General features: G+C 35.0%; 1 protein-coding gene across 1 annotated transcript in view; it reads left to right on the top strand.

The window, feature by feature from the left end:
• The first annotated feature begins 5,212 nt into the window (after positions 1-5,212).
• TNFSF4 (TNF superfamily member 4) overlaps positions 5,213-14,206 on the top strand; it is a 105,533-nt gene continuing 96,539 nt past the window's right edge. Inside the window, exon 1 of the mRNA XM_060088573.1 lies at positions 5,213-5,273. The gene's annotated coding sequence lies outside the window, so the exon portion shown is untranslated. The remainder of the gene's footprint in view (positions 5,274-14,206) is intronic.

The following is a 14,206-nucleotide window of genomic DNA, read 5'->3' on the forward strand; positions in this document are numbered from 1 at the left end:
TCAAAGAACAAACTTTTGGCTTTGTTGATTCTCAATTTTGTTTCTTTCTTTGCTATTTCAATAAATTCTGCTCTTTATCATTTCCTTCTCCCTCCCTCCCTCCCTTCCTTCCTTATGCTTTTTCTAACTTCTTAACTTGGAAGCTTATATCATTAATCTTATCATTTCTTCTTTCTAATGTAAGCATTCAAAGATGTATATTTTCAAACCATAATGGAAAGGAATATGAAAAAGAATATATATGTATAACTGAATCACTTTGCTGCACACAAGAAACTAACCCAACATTGTAAATCAACTATACTTCAATTTAAAAAAAGATGTAAATTTTCCTCAACGCATTGCTTTATTATAGTCCACAAATTTAATCTATGGTATTTTAAATCAACTTTATTGAGATTTAATTTACATATGTTAAAGTGCACCATTTTTTTTTTTTTTTTGCGGTACGCGGGCCTCTCACTGTTGTGGCCTCTCCGTTGCGGAGCACAGTCTCCGGACGCGCAGGCTCAGAGGCCATGGCTCACAGGCCCAGCCGCTCCGTGGCATGTGGGATCTTCCCGGACCGGGACACGAACCCGTGTCCCCTGCATTGGCAGGCGGACTCCCAACCACTGCACCACCAGGGAAGCCCTAAAGTGTACCATTTTAAAGAATACACTTAGTTTCAGTAATTGTACACACCACCTGTTTTACCACCACAATTAAAATATGGACTTTTTCCATCATCCCAAAATGTACCTTTATGCCCCTTTGCCATTATTCCCTATCACATTAATCTACTGTCACTATAGTTTTGCCTTTTGTAGAATTTCATATAAATGGAAACAAATAGCATGCGTTCTTTGCTCTGTTTCTTTAGTTCAACAGAATATTTTTGAAAGTTATCCATGTTGTTGTCTGTAACAGTAATTACTTCCTTTTCATTGTGGATTAGTATTCCATGGGATGGATAGATCACAGTTTGCTTATCCATTTATTTGGATATTTGAATGTTTGGGTTGTTTTCAGTTTTTGGCTATTATGGATAAAGCTTCTTTGAACATACATGCACAGGTTTTTATGTAGAGATATATTTTCATTTTTCTTGGGTAATTACCTAGGTGTGGAATTGTTGGGTCATATGATAACTGTAAGATTAACTTTATAAGAAATGTCCCAAGTGTTTTAAAAACACTGTTGTATCATTTTCAATTTCTACCAGTAATATATGAGACTTTCAGTTGCTCCATATCCTCATCGATACTCGTTATTGTAAGTCTTTTAAATCTTAGCTGTTCTAGTGGGTGTGTAGTGGTATCTAACTGTGGTTTTATGTTGCAGTTCCCTGATGACTGATGATGTTGAGCATCTTTTCATGTGCTCATCAGACATTTGTGTAATTTTTGTGATATGCCTATTAAAATATTTTGCCCATTTAAAAAATTGGGTTGTCTTCTTAGTATTCAGTTGTAAGAATTGTTTATATATTCTGGATACAAATTTTTTGTCCATTTATGTACTGCAAATATTTTCTCCTTGTCTGTGGCTTTCCTCCCCAGTCTGCTCTTTTAAGAGCAAAAGATTTTAATTTTAATTAAGTTCATTTTAACAGCTTTGTCTTTTATGGTTCATGTTTTCTGTGTTCTATGTAAGAAAACATTGCCTACCCTAAGGTCACAAACATATTTTCTTTCATGTTTTCCTTTAGAAGTTTTATAGTTTTAGCTTTTATGTTTAGGTTTATGATCCATTTTGAGTTATTTTTGGTGTAAGGTATGAAAGAAAGGGTCAAAGTTTATTTTTTTCCAAACATATATCAGTTGTTCCAGCACCATTTGTTGGATTTCCTTTCCCCAATGAATTATCATGGCACCTTTGTTGAAAATAAATTGGCAACGTGGGTAACATAATGGTTCTATCTCTTTATTGCCTATTCTGTTCCATTAATCTATATGTGTACTTTATGCCAATACCATACTCTCTTGGTTACTGTAGTTTTGAATTATCTTGAAAGCATAGAGTGGAAGTACTCCAGTGCTGTTCTTTTACAAAATTTGGCTATTCTAGATCTTTTACATTTCTATATACATTTTAGAATTAGTTTTGTTAATTTCCAATTTTGTTTGTAATTGTATTGACTCTACAGATGAGTTTGGGGGGAATGACATTTCAATAATATTGAGAATTCTAATCCCTGAACATGGAATGTTTCTTCATTTACTTAGACATTTAAAAATTTCTCTCAATAAAGTTTTATAGTTTTTAGTGTACAGGTCTTGCACATATTTTGTTAAATTTATCCCTAAATATTTCATTTTATTTCATTCTATCATAAATATTTTTTCTTAATTTTGGTTTTAAATTGTTATTTAAACATAAAATTGATTTTTGTATATCGTCTTTTGTATCCTGTAATATTGCTAAATTCACTTATCATTTCTAGTAGCCTTTTTTAAAAAAATAGAGTGCTTAAGATAGTCTATATTCACTAACAGTTTGTCTAAGAATAAAGAAAATTTTACTACTTCATTTCCAATATGGATAATTTTATTGTTTTTCTTGTACTGTTGCATGGGCTAGGAACCTCTAACACAATATTGAATAGAAATTGTGGGAACCCACAACATTGCCTTCTTAGTCTGGGGGAAACATTTTATATTTCAATATCAATTGTGGTACTAGCTGTAGGTTTCTTAAAGATGCTCATTATCAGATTGATGGAATTAGTTCATTCCTAGTTTGCTGAGAGGTTTTATCGTGAATGAGTGTCTAATCTTAAGTGCTTTTTCTGCATCTATTGAGATGATCAGATGTTTTTCTTCATGTGTGAATATGGCTGATTACATTGATGTTTGAATGTTAAAACAACCTTTCATTTCTGAGATAAACTCCACTTTGGTGTTTATTAGGGTGTATTGTCCTTTTTATATATGGCTGATATGTTAACATTTTGTTAAGTATTTTTGCATCTATGTTCACGAGGAAAATTTATTTCTATTTATTTATTTTATTTTTGTGGAAAGTTTATTTAGTTTTGGTATTAGGTTAATGCTGGCCTTGTGAAAGGAGTTGGGAATTGTTCCCTTCTCTGTTTTTGGAAAGGATTTGTGTAAAATGTGTATTTTTTTCCTTTCTTAAGTATTTAATATAATTCACCAGTGAAGCCATGTGGACTTGGAGTTTTCTTTGTGGAAAGGTTTTTTTTTGAAAAAAAATAAATGTAATTCATTGACTGTATAGGGTTATTAAGGTTTTCTCTCTTTTTTCTTATTTTTGTTGGTTTGCTAATTTTTGACTTTTAAGAAATTTGTCCTTTCTATGTAATATGGTATAAAGTTGCTCATACTCTTATCATCTTTTTAATGTCTGTTGGCTCTTCTGAATCTCCTCATTTCTCATATTGATAATTTTTGCCTTTTCTCTCTCTTTCTTTTTTTTCTTACTCACCTAGTTAGAGTTTTATCAATTGTATTGCCTTTGCAAAGAACCAACTTTTGGTTTCCTTGAATTTTCTGTATTGTTTGTTCAATTTCTATGTTATTGACTTCCGTACATATATTTATTATTTTGCTCTTTTATATACCTTGGACTCAGTCTACCTTCTTTTTTAGCTTTTTATGGTTGAAGCTTAGATGACTGATTTTAGAACTTTTTTTTTTTTTTTTAAAGGAAAGTCCTTATAGGTCTCTCATGTTATAACTGATCCAAGGCCAAAACTCATCACAGAGAATCTAGTCAAGAGATGAGGAGGCCTGCATAATCCAGCAAGAGCCAGTCTGAGGAGGAAATATCTTGGTTAAAGCCAGACAGGCTGTGGGGTTGCCATCCATTGACAGCTTTCTTCTTAAAATTAAATTGATCAGTCACCATGTTTTAGCTGATTTCTTAGCCATCCTCCAGAAACATGAGGCAAGCTTTATCCATTAGGCACAATAGGTGAGGTGCCTAAACCCCATGATCTCACCAAAATGGTTTAATTTCTTTCATAAAATGCTCAATCTGGCCTGGATCTCTTTTATTTGATAATTAATACAATTTAACTTTTTTCTGAGCAGGAGATCAGGATGCTATTTTTAGAAAAAGGGAGGGGGAGGGGGAAAGGTGGAAACTCACCTGGGTTCACAGCAGGAGCCCAGCAGAGGACCACCTAAGCTTGTGTGGAAGACCTACAACCAGAGACGCTGGGGTGGAGCAGAGCAGAGGATGCAGACTCCACTGTGATGTCCCGAGTCTGTGCAACGCAAGAGTTTTTGGATGAACTAAGCCCTGGGCGGCGGTCTACACATGCACTCTGTTGTGAATTCATTACTAAAAATCTGGAGTGCTTGAACTTTCTGAAGGGGTGGATTGAGTTTCTTACAGAGTTTTTCTGACCCAGAATGCTTTGCAAATCCAGCCCCAGATTCCGCTGGGGAATTCCGCTGCTCCAGAGAGCATGGTGGGCTCTGCAGAAACTGAAAGCAAGCAGCACCATAGTTCATCATTTCAGCTTAATTATTAGCCTGTGGCCTGTACCGGCTGCCAAATACGAAAGGTTGGAGCATGTGATCGTCTCCAAACATTTCCACAAGGGCTCCTGTGGTTACTGCGAGGTCTTCGGCTCTCCCTCCCCTCTCAAATTCAGCTTGCATAACCCAGTACAGCCCCTTCCTCAGGTCAGCTATTGTATTCGAGTAGGGAGTAGTAAGCTGAACTGTAAACCAGAGCCGCCATTCCGCCAGCACCCTCCCTGCTTTCCCAGAGTGCACCTATTTTTTAGTCACGCCCTGGAGCCTGCGCGCCTAAGCAAGCCCGCCCCCCACCCCGCTGCCCACGACTAGCGGTAAAAGGAAAGCCAATAGCAATCGTCCAAGGCAGAGCACGTAGGCGTGGAACCCTGCGGAGACGTTGTAACCCATACCAGGCACCAGAAAGAGCGACAGACTAGACCTCCGCCCAGTTCTCTGTTCGTAACTAGCAGAGCTCCTGGAGGCACAGGGCTTCCGCTGCCTGCCATTCCCGCAGCCTCCGCCCACAGGCCACTACTATGATCCCGGCTATTACTGCCTGGGCGTGTACAAAGTGGAGATAAGATCTGAATCTGTGCAGAGCCCGGCGCGGGAAGCCGAAGAATGCTACGTTGAGGAAGGAGATCCGGGCCTCCTGGGCTGCATGAACCAGGAGGCTACGGCAAGCACGAGGGCGGTGATGGCGGCCAGGAACCCATGGAGCAGCCACCTGAGGAGCCAAGCTATGTGGAGGCTGCCGTGGAGGCCCCACACCCTGGAAACCGGCTTCTCATCTATTTTAATGTAAGTATATAAAACCATAAATGCCCTTTAGGTATTTAATTATATATAATTTTTAATATATAATACATATACTCTGCAAATTTTGTTATGGTGTGTTTTAATTTTTCTTTAATTATTTCTAATTTCTCGTGATTTTTAAATTTTTGATCCATGGGTTGTTTAGAAGTGCATCTTATAATTTCCAAATATGCGTTCTTTTACAGATTTCTTTTAGGTATTGATTTATATTCCTTGTTTCTTTTTAACTTTAATTTCTGTTGTTTCAATTCTTCTAAACGTAAGAAGACTTGTTTTGTGGAAGAGCATAGAGTCTATTTTGCTCACTGTTACATGTGTACCTGAAAAGAATGTGTGTTCTGATGTTGTTAGTTGTAATGTTCTCTAAATGCCAGTTAGATTAAGTTGTTAGATAGCGTTGTTAAAGTCTTCTATATCCATATTGATTTTCTACTTGTTCTATCATTTATTAAGAGAACAGTATCGAAATTTCCAATTGCATTTGTGGGCTTTTATATTTCTCCTTGAAGTTCTGTCAGTTTTGCTTCATGTATTTTGAAGCTGTTATTGAGTCTTTATAGGCTTAAGATTGTTATCTTCCTAATCATTTGACCCCTTATCATTATGAAGTGCCAGTCTTTGTCCCTGATAACTTCCCTTATTTTCCTGTCTAGTTTGCATGATATTAATAAAATCATTTTAGTTTTTTTATGGTTAGAGTTTTTAATGTTATCTTTCTATCCTTTTGCTTTTTAATTTTTAAACCTTTTAAAAAAATTGAAGTATAGTTAATTTACAATGTTGTGTTAGTTTCAGGTGTACAGCAGAGTGATTCAGTTTTATATATATTCTTTTTCAGATTGTTTTCCATTATAGGTTATTATAAGATACGGAATATAGTTCCCTGTGCTATATAGTAGGTCCTTGTTGTTTATCTGTTTTATTTATATGTATAAAATATATACATATAGTGTGTGTATGTTAATCCCAAACTCCTAATTTATGTCCCCCTCCCCACTCCCTTTCATAACCCTAAGGTTGTTTTCTATGTCTGTGAGTCTACTTCTGTTTTATAAATAAGTTCATTTGTATCATTTTTTAGATTCCACATGTAAGTGAAATATGATATTTGTCTGACTTACTTCACTTAATATGATAATCTCTGGGTTCATCCATGTTGCTGCAAATGGCATTATTTCATTCTTTTTTTATGGCTGAGTAATATTCCATTGTGTATATATACCACATCTTTATCCTTTAATCTGTTGATGGGCACTTAGGTTGCTTCCATGTCTTGGCTATTGTAAATAGTGCTGCTGTGAACATTGGGGTGCATGTATCTTTTTGAATTAGAGTTGTCTCTGGATATATGCTCCATCCTTTTGCTTTTAACTTGTCTGTATCTTTATAGTCAAACTTTCTCATAGGCAGCATAAGGTAGGCCTTCCTTTTTATCTAATCTGACAGTCTCTGCCTTTTAAGTGGAGTGTTAACAAATGTTTACATTCTTTATGATAAACAATTTGATTAGGTATAAATTTACCATTTTGCTATTTGTTTTCTATTTGTCCAATCTGTTCTTTCTACCTTTTTTCTGCTTTCCTACCATGCATTAGATTAATTAAGCATTTTTTAGTATTCTTATTTATTTCCACTACTGACCTCTTAGCTCTGTCTCCTTTAAATGGTTGCTGTACGGTTTCAGTTGCATCTTTAACTTACTGCAATATATTGATACCTTCAAATAACATTATACCTGTTTATATATCACATAAAAATCTTTCAACAGTATACATTCATTTACCCTTTTGTAGTTTGTTGTATTGTTGTCACACATTTGACTTCTCTCTATAAAAACCACACTACTTTCATATTATTTTTGCTGTAACACTCAGTTATCTTTAAAAAATGAGGAAGCAAGAGAATTTTTGTACTTACCACGTACTTAGCATTTCTAAGTCTCTTCACTCCTTTGTGTAGATCCATCTTTCCATCTGGTATAATTTTTTTTCAATCTGAAGAACTTCTTATAATATTTCTTCTAGTGTAGATCTGCCAGTGACAGAGTCCCTCAGCTCTTGTCTGCAGAGGTCTTTATTTCCTTTCATTTGAAGGATATTCTTTATGGATATACTTAACGTTGACAGATTTTTTTCAACACTTTAAAAGATATCATTCCTTTGTAGTCTGGTGTACATTATTCTGACAGTCTTCGGTCATTCTTTTTTTTTTTTTTGCGGTACACGGGCCTCTCACCGTTGTGGCCTCTCCAGTTGCGGAGCACAGGCTCCGGACGTGCAGGCTCAGCAGCCATGGCTTACGGGCCCAGCCACTCTGTGGCATGTGGGATCTTCCCGGACCGGGGCACGAACCCATGTCCCCTGCATCGGCAGGCAGACTCTCAACCACTGCACCACCAGGGAAGCCCTCTTCAGTCATTCTTATTTGTAATGTCATGTCATATCATGTCATATGTTGTAACATGTATTTTTTTCTGGGCACTTTTAAGATTTTCTCTTCATGAAAATTTTTAAAAAGCAATTTAATTATAACGTGCCTTGTAAGTTTTGTTTTTTTTTTTTTTTTTTGCTTTCACCCTGCTTGTGGTTCATTGAGGTTCTTGGGTCTGTGGGCTCTTAATTTTCATCAAATGTAGAAAATGTTGAACCATTATTTCTTCATATTTTTTTTTCAACCTCACATCTTTCTCCTTTCTTTCTGGGACTCCAATTACACTTCTGTTAGATTGCTTAATATTGTCCTACAGATTCTTAAGGGTTTGTTAATGTTTTCCATTCTTTTTCTCTCTCTGCTTTAGTTTGGATGGTTTCTATTACATATGTTCGTGCTCACTGACTCTTCTGCAGTGTCTAATTTGCTGTAATTACATTCAATGAACTTTGCAATTTAGATATTGCTTTTTCAGTTCTTGAAGTTCCAGTTGGTTCTTTTGTAAATCTTGCCATTTCTACTCTCATTATGTTTTAATGTGCTTGGTTGCTAATTTTTCATTACTGTTGTTTTTTGGCTGTTTTTACTGACTTATTTTTCTACTTACTGTGAGTCATATTTTCCTGCTTTTTGCCTGTCTAGTAATTTTTAAAGAGTAATTTTTGTTAGATGCTGGTTATTATGATTGGTACATTGTTGAGAGTTTGGATTTGATTACATTTTTTTAAAGAACATTGAAAAAGTTCTGGCAAGCAGTCGTTACATGTGGATAAGCTTCTTCATTTTGAAGTTGTTTTAAACTTTATTTGGAAAAGTTTAAAGTAGCCTTCATTAACTCAAACATCCCTCCACCTTATAAGAGCTCTGAGAATTTTTCATTTTGGAGCTCTCCTGTAATTCTTTGCCCAGCCTTACAACATTTCACCATATGTGTACATGGCTTACGGTTTAGCAGTGGACTAAAGGGGACTATTATGAATATTTCTAGAGCCTTTTCTCTGTATCTCTTCCTTTTTTCTAGTACACTTCTTTGAAAAATATGTTCTCCTTAGCACCCTCACCCACTGCCAGAGCTCCTTTCTCTGCCTCTTCAACTCACTGAGGGATGTGGTTTCTGATTGTGTTCTCCCTCTCTGTGCTAGAGTCTGGAAATTCCTCCAACAGAAAGCCAGGGTGAGCATAGGGTTGTCCTAGTTCATTCCTCTCTGTTAGGGATCACAGTTCTGCGGTACCTGTTGTACAATTTCTTAAAACATTATTTCATATTTTTGTCCAGTTTTACAAAGGTCTATAGTAGGAGAAAAAGTTTTGTTCTATTTATTCCAACATGGCAGAAATGGAAGTCCTGATCTGTGTTATTTTTATTATTGCTTAGTTTTAAACATTTAAAAATTTCTATTATAATTTCTTTTAATCCATGAATTATTCACAACTGTGTTTTAAAGTTTCCAAAATGTATGAGAGTTTTAAATTTTTTGTATTGATTTCAAACTTAATTGCATTATGCCCTAAGAATGTATTCTATACAACAAGACATATCTGAAATTTCTTGGAATTTGACGTATGACTTATTATCTTATAAATATTTCATATGTATGTGAGAAGAAAGGGTATTTTCTAATTGTTAGGGACTGGTTCTACATATCTCCATTAAATCAATCTTGTTAATTGTGTTCAATCTTTTATATTCTTACTAATTTTTTGGTCTGCTTGGCTATTTATTAAGGAGAGAGGTTTATTGAAGTCTAATACTGGGATGGTTGAGTTATCCATTTCTCTTTATAGCTCTATCAATTTTTGCTTTATGTATTTTGACACTTTAAAAATTGAGGTAAATTATACACAGTAAAATACACAAATCTTTAATATATAGTACAAAGAATTTTTATACACACATACCCACCCATATAACTATCACTTAGCTCAAGATGTGGAACATCTCCTGAACCACAGAAGACTCTCATGTCTGCTTCCTGGCAATAACCACTTAAACCACTCTTTGAACCTTTAGCAACATTGTTAAGTTTTATATATTTTTAAGCTTCATATAAATAGAAATATACAATATGTATTTTTTGTGTCTTTTTTTTGCTAGTATGATTTTGAGATTTATTTATATTTTTTCTGTATTAGTGGATTTTTAAAATTGTTCTGAATAATTTTTCTGAATATCATGTGAATATTTCTCCATTCTATTATTGACAGTCATTTAGGTTGTTTCTAATTTGGTACTGTAATGAATAACACTTCTATGAACATTCTTGTCTGTGTCTTTGGTGGAGGGAATAAATATATATTGGTAAATGCCCAGGATTAGAATTGCTAAATCTTAAATAGAATTTTAAGTATGTGTTTCACCTTAGTAGATACACCCAAACAGTTTTGTAAAATAATTGTACCAATTTACTCTCCTACCAGTACTGTATGAGAATTCCAGTTGCTCTACATCCTTGCAAACACTTAGTATTGTCTGTATTTTAGTTTTGGTAATTCTGGTGGTGTGTAGCATATCTCACTGTGGTTTTATTTTTATTAAAAAAAATTGTTTTAACATCTTTATTGGAGTATAATTACTTTACAATGGTGTGTTCATTTCTACTTTATAACAAAGTGAATCAGCTATACATATACATATACCCCATATCTCTTCCCTCTTGTGTCTCCCTCCCTCCCACCCTCCCTATCCCACCCTTCTAGGTGGTTACAAAGCACCGAGCTGATCTCCCTGTGCTATGGGGCTGCTTCCCACTAGCTATCTGTTTTACATTTGGTAGTGTATATATGTCCGTGCTGCTCTCTCACTTTGTCCCAGGTTACCATTCCCCCTCCCCATGTCCTCAAGTCCGTTCTCTAGTAGGTCTGTGTCTTTATTCCTGTCCTGCCCCGAGATTCTTTATTACCATTTTTTTTTTAGTATAGTTTTTAGCGCTTGTTATCATTGGTGGATTTGTTTTTTGGTTTAGTTACTCTCTTCCTTCTTTCTTTCTTTCTTTTTTTTTATTACTTAAAAATTTTTTGTTATTTTTAATAATTATTTTTTATTTTAATAACTTTATTTCATTTTATTTTACTTTTTTTCTTTCTTTCTTTCTTTCTTTTTTTCTCCCTTTTATTCTGAGCTGTGTGGATGACAGGGTCTTGGTGCTCCGGCTGGGCATCAGGCCTGTGCCTTTGAGGTGGGAGAGCCGAGTTCAGGACACTGTTCCACCAGAGACCTCCCAGCTCCACATAATATCAAACAGTGAAAATCTCCCAGAGATCTCCATCTCAATGCCAAGACCCAGGTCCACTCAATGACCAGCAGGCTACAGTGCTGGACACCCTATGCCAAACAACTAGCAAGACAGGAATACAACCCCACCCATTAGCAGAGAGGCTGCCTAAAATCATAATAAGGCCACACGCACCCCAAAACACACCACCAGATGCGGACCTGCCCACCAGAAAGACAAGATCCAGCCTCATCCACCAGAACACAGGCACTAGTCCCCTCCACCAGGAAGCCTGCACAACCCACTGAACCAACCTTAACCACTGGGGGCAGACACCCAAAACAATGGAAACTACAAACCTACAGCCTGCAAAAAGGAGACCCCAAACACAGTAAGTTAAGCAAAATGAGAAGACAGAGGAACACACAGCAGATGAAGGAGCAAGGTAAAAACCTACCAGGCCAAACAAATGAAGAGGAAAAAGGCAGTCTACCTGAGAAAGAATTCAGAGTGATGATAGTAAAGATCATCCAAAATTTTGGAAATAGAATGGAGAAAATACAAGAAACGTTTAACAAGGACCTAGAGGAACAAAAGAGCAAATAAAAAATGATGAACAACACAATAAATGAAATTAAAAATTCTCTAGAAGTAATCAATAGCAGAAAAACTGAGACAGAAAAATGGATATGTGACCTGGGAGATAAAATAGTGGAAATAACTACTGCAGAGCAGAATAAAGAATAAAGAATGAAAAGAATTGAGGACAGTCTCAGAGACCTCTGGGACAACATTAAACGCGTCAACGTTCAAATTATAGGGGTCCCAGAAGAAGAAGAGAAAAAGAAAGGGACTGAGAAAATATTTGAAGAGATTATAGTTGGAAACGTCCCTAATATGGGATTAAATAGTTAATCAAGTCTAGGAAGCTCAGAGAGTCCAATACAGGATAAATCCAAGGAGAAACACACCAAGACACATATTAATCAAACTATCAAAAATTAAATACAAAGAAAAAATATTAAAAGCAGCAAGGGAAAAACAACAAATAACATACAAGGGAATCCCCATAAAGTTAACAGCTGATCTTTCAGCAGAAACTCTGCAAGCCGGAAGGGAGTGGCAGGACATATTTAAAGTGATGAAAGGGAAAAACGTACAACCAAGATTACTCTACCCAGCAAGGATCTCATTCAGATTCGATGGAGAAATTAAAACCTTTACAGACAAGCAAAAGCTAAGAGAATTCATTGTGGTTTTAAATGTGCATTTCTCTGATGAACAGTGATGTTGAGCTCAATTTCATATGTTTATGCACCATTTGGATGTCTTTTTTTTTTTCTTATTAAGTGACTGGATTTTGGCTCATTTCCCCCCCGTTGGGTCATCTGTCTTTTCCTTATTGATGTATGTAATTAAACAAATATACTGGATAATAATTCTTTGTCAGTTACACGCATTAAAAAATATCTCTGTGATTTGCGTTTTCATTATCTTAGTAGTGTCTTTTGGTGAACAGAAGTTCTTGATTTTAAGGAAGTCTAAAATATCACTTTTTTTCTTTTATGGTTAGTGCTTTTTGTGTCCTATTTAAGAAACCTTTGTCTTCTGCAAGTTCAAGAAGATATACATCTAATTTTTCTATTAGAATCTTTATTGATATAGCTTTCATATTTAAGTCTGATCCATTTGGAATAGATTTTTGCACGTATCATAAGGTTGGAGTTAAGGTTAACTTTTAAAAATGGATATCTGATTGATTCATCATTATTTATTGAATTGATTATCCTTTCCCCATTGAATTGGCATCTCTGATACAAATCAGGTTACTGTATGTGTGTATGTTTCTGTATCTCTGTTCTGTACCATTGCTCTATTCTTGTACCAATGTAATAGTGTCTTAATTTCTTCAGTTTCATAATGTCATCATGTTAGATAGTGTAATTCTTCCACTTTTATTCTAATACAAGATTGCCTTGATTATTCTAGGTCTTTTATGTTTCCATATAAATTTTAGAATTAGCTTGTTTAAACCAAACAAAACAAAACCTCTGTTTGGAGTTTAGAGTGGGATTGAACTGAATTTATAGAACATTTTGAGGTGAAATGACAACAATTTTGAGTCTTGTAATCCATGAGCATAGTATATACTTCTATTTAGTTATGTCTTCTTTAATTTCTCTGGGCAGTGTTTCGTTATTTTCTGAGGCTACTTTACTGTTACAAACAGTTTATTTTTAAAATATTTTCTAGATTAACTGAATCTTTTAACCTTTCCATGTCTTTTTATTTTAGGTCAGACGTCAGCAAACATTTTCCCATAAAGTGCCAGGTTTGCAGGCCCTACAGTCTCATTGCAATTACTTGACTTTGCTTCTGAAGAGTGAAAGCAGCCATAGAGAACATGTAAATAAATGTGTATGTCTGTGATCCAACAAAGCTTTATTTATAAAAACAGACACAATAATTTGGCCTATGAGCCATAGTTTGCTAATAGACAGTTCTCTTGGAAATAGCCTATAACTGGCTCTCTTGTAAATAAGATACAACTGAATTTTGAAAAATCTAAGTGAACAATCTATATCTTTTAATTGTTAACTTTAGTTCATTATATTTAAAGATGATTATTTTTCTCATATATATTGGCTGTTTTCCTCTATCATGTTACTTTTTCTTTGTTCTGCTTTTTCATGCTTTTTTTCTTGTGTTTTTATTAATTGAATTTTTGTTTGTTTTCTTCCAGTGTCCCCTCTTTATTTCTGTTACCTTTAGAAATATGCTTTAAATTTTACCATCATATTTATCAAAGTCTGCCTTTTATGAGCAGTAGAAAATCTAGAATGTTTTGATTCCATTTACTTTTCTGTTAACTTACATACTATTATTGTCGTCCATTTACTTAGGTCCTTATTTTTATTAGGTCCATCTATTAGCCTTTGTTATTAAGGTTTCCCTATAAATAAAATGTATGTTCAGGTTCACCTATATGTAGATCATTTTCCTTGCTCATAATTTTTTCCAGCATCTTAGACTTACTCTTAGGAAGATTTTTCTTATTGCCTGAAATATATTCTTGGTAGTCTTTTTAATGATGGTCTCTTGTTGGTGACTGCTAGTTTTTATGTATCTGGAAATGTCTTTATTTCACCTTCATTTTTGAAAGGTAGTTCTGATAGTATACAATTCTTGGTTGACAGTAATTGCCTCTCAACACCTTAAAAACACCAGTGTGGCTTTCATTGTTATAGTTGAAAAGTCAGCTGTCAGTTTAAT

This window comes from Mesoplodon densirostris, chromosome 2 (genome assembly GCF_025265405.1).
Source record: "Mesoplodon densirostris isolate mMesDen1 chromosome 2, mMesDen1 primary haplotype, whole genome shotgun sequence".
NCBI lineage: Eukaryota > Metazoa > Chordata > Mammalia > Artiodactyla > Ziphiidae > Mesoplodon > Mesoplodon densirostris.